Raw genomic sequence first — 9,083 nt, forward strand, 5'->3', positions numbered from 1 at the left:
TCTCTGTTTTAGTGTCTTTTTATTGCTGCCACACTTTTTGTCAGCTCTAGATCTGATTTTCAGAGACAAAAATTTATATGCAAACCAGAGTAATGCAAATGTTTTATATTCAAAATTCACTTTTATTGGGAATAAAAAGTTTCATTTTTTAAGTGATTCATTAAACAATCTCAAAACATTGTTCTTTTAACTGAATTTCGTTGTTTTGGAAGATAATTTGAGCAAAATTTTTCTAAAAGCCTGTTTTTACATTGAAACCCGTGGAAAGACCAGTAGGCAACTTGCCCATCCCTTCCCATGACTACATTGGAGTAAAAGTTCACAGGGGTGTTTGAACACAGACATTTCCCAAGATTCAATGGCTCCACAAACCAGTTGGTTGTCAGAATCAAAAGGTTTTATTTTATTTTTTTTTAAAGATTTTATTTATTTGACAGAGACACAGCGAGAGAGGGAACACAAGCAGGGGGAGTGGGAGAGGGAGAAGCAGGCTTCCCGGTGAGCAGGGAGCCTGATGTGGGGAGAAGCAGACTCCCTGACGTGGGGCTCGATCCCAGGACCCCGGGATCATGACCTGAGCCGAAGGCAGACGTTCAATGACTGAGCCACCCAGGCGCCCCAGAATCAAAGGGTTTTTTTGTTTTTTTGTTTTTTGGGTTTTTTTTTAAGATTTTATTTATTTGACAGAGACACAGCGAGAGAGGGAACACAAGCAGAGGGACTGGTAGAGGGAGAAGCAGGCTTCCCACGGAGCAGGAGCCCGATGCGGGGCTCGATACCAGGACCGTGGGATCATGACCTGAACCAAAGGCAGATGCTTAACGACTGAGCCACCCAGGCGCTCCTCAAAAGGTTTTAAAAATAAAAATATACTATATTGTAATTATGAAAACAATGCACACATGGAAATCAATATAATTTCAATAGTACAGGAAGATATCAAGTGCAAAAAAGCTCTCTTCTCCCTCCTCCCCCAAAATGCTCAAGGCCATAACCCAGAGAAAGCCACAGTTACCAAGTTCTATTTTTAGCTATGACAATAACACTATAACTCATATACTTACCTCATTTTATGAGCTTCAGGTAGTACATGTTACTCTGCTATGAAAAGATAAGGAATTTAGCACACTGATCTGCCTCTCACCTCCCTTGTCCAATACTTCTCAATTTTTGTTGCTTTTATTATTTTTAGTTCTTCTAGTATTTACTCACATAACTTCATATGATACACCCAGACCTCCATTTTTGATCCATCAATGTTAAGAAGTTTCCAGGGACTCTACACTATGTAAGATGGGGAGGGGCACCTGGGTGGCTCAGTAGTCAAGTGTCCTGGGGATTGGCTCAGGTCATGATCCTGGGGTCCTGGGATTGGGCCCCACATGCGGCTCCCTGCTCAGCAGGGAACCTGCTTCTCCCTCTCCCACTCCCCCTGCTTGTGTTCCCTCTCTCGCTGTGTCTCTGTCAGATAAATAAAATCTTTAAAAAAAAAAAGATGGGGAGATGAGGGCGCTTATACCAACCCCTCTCCTCTGCTTCCCCCTCCCTAGTCCAAACTTATATTGTCAAGGTTTGGGGCATTAACATTCTATAAATATAAATTCAGTTCCTTATCTATGGATTATATCTAAATGTTGAAAAGTAATAGTATTAAAATACTACCATTATTTCTTAAAATATTATGATATGCACCATAGAACCATGTGGAATTATTGGGTGTATAGAAAAGTAAATGTTATTGTTGGTCCCTACACTTGACCACTTAAAAAGAATGTCCCGGGGGCGCCTGGGTGGCTCAGTCGGTTAAACATCTGCCTTTGGCTCAAGTCATGATCCCGGGGTCCTGGGATCGAGCTCCACGTCAGGGAGTCTGCTTCTCCCTCTGACCTCCCCCATGCTCGTGCTCTCTCTCTAATGAATAAATAAAAAATCTTTAAAAAAAAAATAATGTCCCAAATATCAAGGTCAAAATTCTCCACCATTTGCTCAAAAAATCATGGCATGTTTTTGTTTACTTCAACAAAAGTTGACTTTGTTTTATGTTTTTTCCGGAGCTTTTACTTGCTTTTCTTTTTGTTGTTGTTGACAGAGGAGAGTGTGTTCATTGTATCTTTTAGCTCTCCCTGGCTTTTGTTCATTATCCGGTTTGTGTGATGGACTCCACGTTGTTCTTTCACAGGTCCTACATGGAGCCCTCTCATTTCTTATTCTGTTGTAATTGTATAACTATTGTATCAGTTGGAATTGCATTTGCCCAAGTAACAGAAAACCCAACTTATAGTAGCTTACCCAAATAGGACTTGAATTTTTCTTAAGGAATAAGAAATCTGGAAGTAAGCCATTCAGGCCTGGTACTAGGGTTCCATGATGGTTCAGAGAGCCACATTCCTTCTTTTTCTCACGTAGCCATTCATCCTCAGTGTGTGGCTTTCATCCTCATGCTCATCACCTGATAGCTGCAGGATGGATGCTTACTTCTAACACGGGGTCTACAGTTCCCAGGCAGGAAGAAGGGGAAAGGCAGAAGGCAAAGAGCTGGTGCTGGCTGAGTTTGATCAACTTTTAAGAGTTTTCCCAGAGGTGGGGCGCCTGAGTGGCTCAGTCAGTTGGGCATCCAACTCTTGATTTCGGCTAGGGTGGTGATCTCAGGGTTGTGAGATTGGGCCCCGAGTCAGGTTCTGTGCTCATTGTGGAGTCTGCTTGGGATTCTCTCTCTCCCTCTCCCTCTGCCCCTCCCCTCCCCGGCTTGTTCTCTCTCTCTCAAATAAATTAATAAAATCTTTAAAAAAAAAAAAAAGTTTTCCCAGAGGATCACACCCAGCGACCTCTACTTATAGCCTATCGGTCAAAGTTGTCTGATAGCCACTCTAGCGGCAAGTCTGGGAAATGTAGTTTGTAGCTGGGTACATTATGCCCTGTAGAAAACAAGTTTTTAGGGGCGCCTGGGTGGATCAGTCATTAAGTGTCTGCCTTCAGCTCAGGTCATGATCCCAGGGTCCTGGGATTGAGCCCCGCATCGGGCTCCCTGCTCGCTCCACGGGAAGCCTGCTTCTCCCTCTCCCACTCCTCCTGCTTGTGTTCCCTCTCTTCTGTGTCTCTGTCAAATAAATAAATACAATCTTAGAAAAAGAAAAAAAGAAAAGAAAATACGTTTTTAGTAAGGGAGATGTAAATAGATACTGGATTAGCAACTAGCAATGAGCTTTTTTTCATTGCATTTCAAAGTTAGTTGTGCAGTTTCTTAAAATTTGGATTCCCAGGTCCTATCATTCCCACCCCCCATCCCCTTCCTTGGAAATGTTACTCTGCTCTTAGTAAACTCCTCAAATGAACATTTGCATGCAGATTTTCACCTGTTCACAAACATGTGGGGACCACTGTTTAGTTGTGAAGGTCAAAGCTGTATATGAACTCTTTTTTCCCTGTAGGGATTATTTAATCATCACATATTTCTAAAGCTCCCACTTTGTATCAGCATTTCCTTAAGCTCTTTGGAGAACATGAACATGTCAAGTATTTATTACCCTGGCTCCAAAAAGTGCATTATAATGCCACATACGTGATACACAAAAATCTAAGGAATATAATATTGTAATAGAGCTAAGAAGGGCTACAGGGGCTTATCGGCCTCGCCGTGCTTTGAAGACTGGTGTGGTCAAACACGGGAGGGGGCCAGTTGGAGGATGCAGAGGCAAGGTGAAGAAGGCAGGAAGAACGTGTGACAACAGGTACACCATAACACTAGGCGCAGAAGAAACAGGCTACCCGATGCAACAGTTTAGAGTAACACCATACGATTTAGGGGTAATGGGAAAGGACGGCTACGTTATTACCATGTCATAACTTTTTGTGACTTAAAAGCTTTGCATAAAGTAGTATCTGATCTCTTCAGAGCTAACATTTGAGTCAAAATTTTCTTATATTAAAACTGCTATGGGTGTCCAATAGCATTTTAAAAATAAAATACCGGGGGGCATCTGGGTGGCTCAGTCGGTTAAGGGTCTGCCTTTGGCTCAGGTCATGATGCTCAGGTCATGATCCTGGGGGCCTGCTCAACGGGGTGTCTGCCTCTCCCTCTGCCCCTCCCCCACTCATGCTCTCTCAAATAAATAAAATCTAAATAAACTAAAATAAAATAGTGGGAGCAAGTTGTGCCCTAGAATTCACTCGGTTTTAAAGTGTTTAGGTAAAGTAACGCTTGCGTGCTTGTTGTTTTTATTAATGTGACATATTGGGTGATGGCTGGGCCTGGCAGCTCTCTCAGTGTGTGTAAGATTTGTGTAAGAGCAAACTTAGAAAACTGCAGATCCCGGGTGGACGGGAACCCTCCTTGGCTATTTTCTGCATGTCATAGATAAAAGAGCTACTGCACAGTCAGGCTGTTTTCGCAATGTGTGTGCCACTTCTAGAACGTCCCACAGCTGAGTCATGTGTACTCTTAGGAGGCAGAGGACAATGAGTGTGTCAGTTGGTCATGCTGTGTAGACGCGGCGGCAGAGCCTGCCACATGGCCCCCTCGGTTAACACAGGAAGATCAAGTCATGCATGGTATTGCTGTCTGAATATGAACTCTTAACAAATTGTTAAAGATTTTCTTATGGTTCCTCAACAATTTTTGGTTCATCTAGAAACTGGAAACACTAAAAATTGGAACAACAATTAGCAAAAAAAAAAAAAAAAGATCTTTGTTTTCATTACTTTGTGAAAGTAGTTTTTATACCTTTCATTAAAGTGCTGGCGAGCTACCAAGGCAGCTGGAACTGGAGAAGCCTCGATCCTCAAGAGCAGGGAAGGCCCAGAGAACAAAGTCTGACATTCGCTGTCACTTTGTTCCACAATGAATTTGCTGCTTTGAAAGCGATGGCTGAGGAGATGAGGCACTGAGCCGAAAAGGGAAAGATCAGAGACGCTGAAAAGCTGAGCAAAATGTCTGTTTAGATCACTCAGGGCTGCTGTGGGAGAGCAGTCCTGGTAACCACCAGGCCATCAGGGGTTCCTTAAGGGCACCCCTACCGGGAGTAGGTAAACTAAAAAAGGAAGTGCGGCCTCCAGCCAGTCGGCCCTGACTGCCCCTGGCTGTTAGGGAGTCAGTAGTAAGTTCATTAATTGGTTTGTTTTCTTCTTTCTTGTTTGATTATGGACCTGTATTTTCCAGAGCCACCAAAGCTCAGGGTAACTCCTGGTGTTTTAGATAAGCAACTTCACGGGCGTGTTTTCCTCCTACAGTGGCTGAAAAAGTGTTTCTGGCAGTTTCTAAAACCTAAGCACAACACACAGGCTTTTCTGGTTTTCTCTCTCTCTCTCTCTCTCTCTCTCTCTCTCTCTGTGTGTGTGTGTGTGTGTGTGTGTGTGTGTTTTAATTCCTTTTCAGACTTTATAACATGTCTGGAAGGACAGGTACCAACATTTTTTTAGTGGCTCTCACTGGTTGGCAGGTTTTCATGTGACTTTCACTTTCTTCTTTGAACTTTTAAAATTCCTTTTGGTTTTTAAAATGGATCAATACTCCTCTCCTTTTAGAAGTCAGCCACTTGGTCCTAAATCTTTTCTAGGCCAAGCAAGCACCTTCAAATTCTTTGGCTAATCCACATACAACGTGATTTCGAGTCCAATTCTAATTGCTTTCCTTTAAATACATTCTCGTGCCTGTATGAGGTAGAGCAGTAGTTCTCTAAGTTTTGGGCCTCAGGACACCTTTTCACTATCAAAAATTATTGAGGACCTCAATGAGCTTCTGTTTATGGGTTTTATTGGTATTTACCATATTAAAAATTAAAACAAAAAATTTTGGTCACTTACAAATAACAAAACCCATTACAAGTTAATATAAAGAACATTTGTAAGTGAAAAATAACTATTTTCCAAAACCTCAGTGAGAAAAATGGCATTTTTATATTTTTGCAAATCTCTTTATAATGTCTGACTTAAGACAGCTGAATTCTCGTATCTGCTTCTGTATTCTCTGTGTTGGGATATCTTGTTTTAGTTGAAGTATATGGGGAAGGCTGGCCTCATATAGGTAGGTAATTGGAGAAGGGAAGAGTGTATGAATCGCCTTTGCAGATAATGTAGATTAGATATTTTTTTATTAGATATTCTTTATTTTTTTAAATTTTATTGTTATGTTAGTCACCATACAATACATCATTGGTTTTTACTAGATATTCTTTAATACTACACTAGTACTCGACAAGTGGTAGTTTCTTTTTTTTTTTTTAAGATTTTATTTATTTGCCAGAGAAAGAGAGTGCGAGTGAGCACAAGCAGGGGGAGCGGCAGGCAGAGGGAGAGGGAGAAGCAGGCTCCATCCCAGCAGGACCTAAGCTGAAGGCAGACGCTTAACTGACTTATGCACCCAGGCGCCCCCAAGTGATAGTTTCTTAAAGGTTAGTTGCAATGTGGCGTCTGAAACTATCAATAAATTTTTTGTACCCTGTTACAGTAAAATCCATTAGTCTTTCTCGAGCTTTGAATGGATCTCTTATTTGTTATCTATTGCCCTAATACAAATTACCGCCCCCCAACTTAATGGCTTAAAATCACAAACATTTCTTTTTTAACAGTTTCTGTGCGTCAGAATGTGAGCATCACTTCCCTGGGTAGTTTTGATTCAGGGTCTCTCATGAGCTGCTGTTATGATGTCATTGGCCAGCGCTGCCATTCTCTGAAGGTTTGAAGACAGAGGATCTGCCTCTAACCTCATTCATATGGCTGTTGTCAGGCCTTCATTCCCCATATGAACGAGTCTCTCCATAGGCTTCTTGAGTGTCCTCAACACATGGCAGCTGGCTTCCCCCAGAGCCAGGGATCCCAGAGAGAACAAGGCAGAGCCACAATGTCTTTTATGAACTAAACAGAAGTCACACACCACCACTTCTGCTACATTCTATTCATTAGATTCACTGAATAGAGTCCACATTCAAGGGTGAAGGGAATTAGCTTCCATCTTTTGAAAGAGAGGTATCAAAGAATTTGTGGACATATTTTAAAACCAGAATACTCATGATTGTGTAACATCATGCATTGGTCATTGGGAAAATACTTGTTCACTAAATTATAAGGATCTTTTAAATGTTGATAATTTCATTGTGTTTTTCAAAAAAACCACGTCAATATTACTACTGATCTCATTAGGTATCACTACACACCTATTAGAATGGCTAAAATTAAAAGAAAAACAGTGATTATACAAAATGCTGGAGAGAATGTGGAGAAACTCATACATTGAAGGTGGGAGGGTAAAATGATATGACCACTCTAGAAAACAGTTTGAGTTTCTTATAAAACTAAACATGCATTTAGCATACAACCCAGCAATTGCACTATTTTCTTCATGCAAAACCGTGTAAACAGATGTTCATGGCAGCTTTATTCATAACAACCTGATACTAGAAACCACCACCCAAATGTCTTTCAATGGGTGAATGGTTGAACAAACTCTGGCGTAGTTCACTCACAGATTCCTGTCATTTCACAAATCTGATAACTGGATCCTTTATATCATCAATGAAGTCATTGTCAAAAACACTGAAAAAAGTAGGGTTGATAGGAACATCTTGAGTCTCCTGAATCTGCTTTGACAATGATTGGCTACTAGGTTGCTCAACAGCTAATCTTAACGAAAGTTACCCCAATTGTCTACATTCTTCTAGTTTATTGGGTGGGGGTTGCATGTGTCCAAAATCCTACCTCTTATATTTCCCTATTCTTAATAAGCCTGCTTAATAGGTTTTTAGAAATTCATGCATGCTCAAGCGATAGTAACATTTTAATAATTAATTCTATATGTGCAACTCACTATATCTTCTTCCTTTTAAAGGGGTCCTGGAGTGGCTCCTGCAGATTTCCAGTAGCTTCCCATTCTCCATCATTCCTCCTCGATCATGGGCAATGTTCCCACAATCTCACCTGCAATTTTCCTAAATTGGGAATATTTATTGTCCAAGCAAAATTCTTACATCAGTTGAAGAAGTAGGATGCCCACCAAAAAAATCTTTTTATCTACCTTAGGTTTGTATCAGCCTATTTGCACGATCATAACAAAATACTGTCACAGACTGGATGATTTCAAAAACAGAAATGAATTTTCTCACAGTTCTGGAGGATGGAAATCCAAGACCAAAGTGCCAGCACAGGGGGTGTCTGATGAGGCTTCTCTCCTTGGGGTGCAGACAGCTGCCTTCTCAGTGTCCTCACATGGCTTTTCTTCTGTTCTTGTATAGGGAGAAATCTCTGGTGCCTCTCCCTTTTTCTAAGGAGACCAGTCCTATAGGATTAAAGCCCCACCCTGATGACTTCACTTAACTGTTATTAAAAGCCTCCTTAAACTTCCTCACTCAATCTCCTGAAAAGCCCTATTTCTAAATACAGTTGTCACATTAGGGGTTAAGGAGGCAACATATGAACTGGGGGGTAGGGAAGGCTTCAATTCCTCTGTCCAATGCTTGTTTTACCATTTTCCAAATATGATACAATTTAAAAAAAATGAAATTGATGAGTTGTTTTTGTTACTTAATAACAATATACTAATACTACGAGCAATGGACTTGTTTCTTCTTCAAATTCAACTTTCAAACCCTTTTTGATGTTTTCTAGATTTTTCATAAATTTTTACTCATTTGACGCTTTACCCAGATACTGTTCTTGATTTTGTCAAGAATTCTATTTGATTATGTGTTCTTTCTGTCCCAGAAGGCATTAGAAAGATAAAGTTCAGAGCTATAAGTAGTAGCTCATTCTTTATTCTGTGATGAATACCCCACCTTCCCCTCCATCTGCTACTTTCTTACCTTTCTACTATATTTGATCTTAACTCCCAAAAAGCTACCTATGTTTGGGGAAAAGTTGTAAAGCCTAGGACAGCAAAAGTAATGCTGTTCTCAATGTACCCTTTTAATATTTCTGCATTGAGAAATAGGAAATCAAAAAATAAAAACAAGGGATGTCTGGGTGGTTCAGTTGGTTAAGCATCTGCCTTCGGCTCAGGTCATGATCCCGGGGTTCTGGGACAGAGTCCCACATCGGGCTCCTTGCTCAGTGGGGAGCCTGCTTTTCCCTCTCCCCTGCTTGTGCACTCTCTCTCT

Source organism: Halichoerus grypus, chromosome 13 (genome assembly GCF_964656455.1).
Source record: "Halichoerus grypus chromosome 13, mHalGry1.hap1.1, whole genome shotgun sequence".
Lineage (NCBI taxonomy): Eukaryota > Metazoa > Chordata > Mammalia > Carnivora > Phocidae > Halichoerus > Halichoerus grypus.